This window comes from Triticum aestivum, chromosome 3D (genome assembly GCF_018294505.1).
Source record: "Triticum aestivum cultivar Chinese Spring chromosome 3D, IWGSC CS RefSeq v2.1, whole genome shotgun sequence".
Taxonomy (NCBI): domain Eukaryota; kingdom Viridiplantae; phylum Streptophyta; class Magnoliopsida; order Poales; family Poaceae; genus Triticum; species Triticum aestivum.
Window position 1 is genome coordinate 298,984,110 of NC_057802.1, and position 4,129 is coordinate 298,988,238.

A 4,129-nucleotide genomic window follows, 5' to 3' on the forward strand; every position below is an offset into this window, starting at 1 on the left:
GCTGGAGTATGCATGGCTGCAGATGGTGCTGCCGCCGTTGAAGTTCTTCGAGCAGAGCTGGCCCGGGCCAAGGAGCAGGCCCGGCATAGCAATGATGCTGCCGAAAAGGCATCGGTTGAATTAAAAGCCGAACAAGCTGCACGGTGCCAAGATGAGGAGAAGATATCCACGATGACGCTTGAACTGGAGAATGCTACCGGCCGCTGTGAATTTCTGGAGTAGGAGGGTAAAGCCTTAACGGCTGATCTGGACAAGGCCCTACAAGAGGCGAGGGAAGCGCGATCAGAATCCAGAGCAGCCCGTGAAGAGGTTCGGCAGGCGAAGAAGATTGTGGCTGGAAAGCCTTTTCTGCTGGAAACTAAGTTCGGTGACCCGGACTATGCTCAACTTAACCAAGTGTGGAGTTCTCCGGACAAGTTCTTGGACTTGCCGAAGAGTTCTTCCGATGCGGCGCAGTATTACCAAGCACAAGATGGATATGCAACGGAGAAGCTTTTTTGGTCATAGTTTGGCGCGTCAAAGCGCCCTCTGTTGCTCAATGAACAGATGTCCCAATGGGCCGAACTTCATAGGATATCCGGCGCTGCCATGAAGGATGTCATAATCCGGTTGTGGCCAACCGAGCCTGTTCCGAATAGTTATTTCGGTTTGGTGCAGAGGCTTGTTGATGCGGTGCTGCGTATCGACGCTGTGAAGCGGTCAACGTGCATTGAGGGTGCACGGATGGCCTTTGCCCGAGTCAAGACATTCTAGGGGAAGATGAAGGCCATCGATGTTGCGACGAAGAGTCCACCCAAAGGCGAGGACCTTCCGGAACCGGAGCACTATTTTGAAGACGTCCTAGGGGCCGCCCGCTTGATAGAGGGTCAATGCTCGAAAGGCATAATGTTCGAGTGAGGTGTATGGTAATTGTAAAAGACAATTTTATAGTTAATCTATTTTTATGTTTTGCTCGAAGGCCTGAATCCTCCTGTGCGGCCGTTTTAATATAATCTGAAAGTTTTCCAGTCGTCGGCTTCAACCCCCTCGTAGGAAGTACGGGGGTGTTCGGAAAAGCATTTAATCACTCTTTATCCAACGTCTTGGTCCATGAAGGAGGTGATAGTGCGGCGAACCAGGCAATCGGACTATAGGGCGTTAACACTTTCACTTAGCCATAGGAGTTTTATTGTGGGGCTACGACATAGCCCCTGGTATGTATGCAGCGTATGGTGCCTTTTATATTTGATCTAAAAGAGATCCCTCGTATGACACGGAGAATCGCTAAAGATTCTAAGAAGTCACCAAGTGGTTGACCAGCTCTCGCCGCATCATGACAGTCAGTTTTTGGCTTTCTCTACTGAGGTGCTCATCCGGTTTAGACCAGGGCACAATCACAGTAGTACTCCCTTTACTACCCTAGCCGATAGAGCGGAACGTAGGGTAGCAAGCACAGGAGCCGGGCAACCCAACTATTGACCCAAGACAATGATTCGGAGCTGATGCATTTAAGGCCAAACTTGCGACGCCGAAGTGCACTGTAGAGCTGTTTGGGCTTTTGCTGGCGACTCATTTGTTCCCATACCGAGCCCCTGGCAGGTTATGCCAAGGTATATTTGTGAAACAACCGTGGCAGCCGTATTCCATGGCGAGACAACACGGATGATTAGTTCGAATATGTTTTACTGGGAACTGAGCGGTATGCCAATGATTACTTATGATATATATAAAAGCCATCCTCCCGGCTATTTGACATGCTCGGGGTTGGAGGCGGAGGAACAGGCATAGTACAGGCTGAAGAAATAGAGTGCGGTCTACAAAAATTTATTTTGGACCTCCTGTCGCACGTCTGCGCCGCCAGTCCTCGGTGGGGGGAATCCTTGATGGAAATAGCCCCTTAGGTGAGTATACGGATCCGGAGCCAGTTTCAGATATTTATCCTGTTCGTCACCTGTTTTTAAAGGATAGCGAAGGAAGAAAAAATAAGAAGGAAAATAAATAAAAAATGTTACTGGAGTGCTTGCAGGCTTGTCCGTATTGTGCTTCCGCCAATGCCCATGGTATCTTGAGTGCATAATGATGTATGCGCGATACAAATTTTGTAGGTGTACGGAGTGGGCGGCGGAAGCCGGGTTGCTATTTCCGTTCTGGGAGTAGTTGATCCTCGGGTTGAGATTGCTTCTGACCCCCAGTGTTTCGTTGGTGAACCTTTCCGTCATCCCTGTCGCCTGGCGGCCTCCTCCCCCAGTGTTCGGCGTTGAGCTTGCCGGCCTGTTTAAAGACCCAGCAGTTTCTGTTGGTATGATTAGCTGGTTTATCGGGGTGGCCATGAATCTAGCAGGGTCGGTCCAATATCCTGTCCAGGTTGGATGGTTCATCTCGATTCGCCTTAAATGGCTTCTTCCGCTGACCGGGCTTGGGGTTGCTAAATCCGGCACTGACCGCTGGGTCGCATGATCTTTCATTGTCATTGCGACTGTTGTTTTTGCTTCGTCGTGGCTTTCGGTTGCCGTCTCGGATTTCGGAGGTGCCTGGGTTGCTGGCGCTATTGCTTCTACGAGCGAGCCAGCTGTCTTCTCCCGTGCAAAAGCGGGTCATCAGAGCAGTGAGGGCTGTCATGGATTTAGGTCCTTCTTGGCCGAGGTGGCGTGCCAGCCATTCGTCCCGGACACTATGTCTGAAAGCCGCAAGGGCTTCTGCGTCCGGACAGTCGGCGATTTGGTTCTTTGTGACTAAGAACCGAGTCCAGAGCTCCCTGGCTGATTCTCCGGGCTACTGGACAATGTGACTTAGGTCATCGGCATCCGGTGGCCGAACATATGTTCCTCGGAAGTTATCGAGGAAAGCCTCTTCCAAGTCCTCCCAGCTGCCTATGGAATTTTCAGGCAGGCTGTTTAACCAGTACCGAGCTGGCGCTTTTAGTTTTAGTGGGAGGTATTTAATGGCGTGGAGGTCGTCCCCACGGGCCATATGGATGTGGAGGATGAAATCTTCTATCCATACCGCGGGGTCGGTTGTCCCGTCGTATGATTCAATATTGGCGGGTTTGAATCCTTCGGGGAATTCATGATCCATTACTTCATCCGTGAAGCCAAGTGGGTGTGCGGCGCCTCTATGTTGGGCCACACTGCGAGGCAACTCCGAAGGAGTCCCTTTGCGGTTTTCGGCTCGGGCGTGGCGAGGTTTGTCACGTCTGAATAGGTAGTTATCGTCGCGTGTCGAGGCATGCTTTCGTGATCCGTAGATTGGTCTTGCGTGTCCTGCTCTATTGTTCAAGTCCCTCTGCAGGTTGTCTGGGTAATCGTGACCTGCGTTGTTCTTGCCTTTACGGTGAGGTGGGGCGGTCTGGTGTTCGGCTTGAGTTGCCTCTTTATCCGGACAGAGTTGTCGGTGACCTGCCGCATTGTGTGACGATGGTACAGGCTCCAACGCCCCATCATCGGACTGGTATAGCAATCTGTGCTTTGGGTAGCTTTTGGCTAGGCCACTAAGGCCGTATTTTTCGGCGACCAGGACTTAGGTCCATCTGTCGTTGAGTAGGTCTTGGTTAGCTTGAAGCTGCTGCTGCTTCTTTTTCAGGCTCTTTGCCGTAGCTATCAGCCTGCGCTTGAAGCGCTCCTGCTCGAGGGGCTCTTCGGGTACGATGAAGTCTTCGTCGCCGAGGCTTACCTCATCTTCGAAGTGCGGAAGGTAGTTGTCGTCCTCCGAACCGTCGCTGGGCATGGCCTGTTCATCGGGGCTGACTTGCCCATTTTCCTGTTCCTCCTGTTCGGATATTACTCCAACATGGTCTTCATTGCTTTCGGCGCCGTCCGGAGCACTATTTTCTCCGGTGCCATCGTTGCTGTGGCGTGACTTGGAGCGGCATTTGGGGCGCCGGAACTTAGACTGTGTCTCAGGAGTTTTATTCTCAACTGGATCTCCGTTGTCATTGCCGTGAGATTTTTTAAGTGTATCGACCATGTACATGTCGTATGAAGGGGTGGCCGTCCCACGCCTGATGACTGGCGGGTCTTGGCCTTGCTCCTTGTCGGCATCATCGTCTATACCGTTAATGTCTTCGGAGCCATAAGCAGGCATGTCGGTTAAGTCCTCGATAGTGGCTATGAAGTGGGTGGCGGGTGGGAAGCGAAATTCTCCATTATCAGCC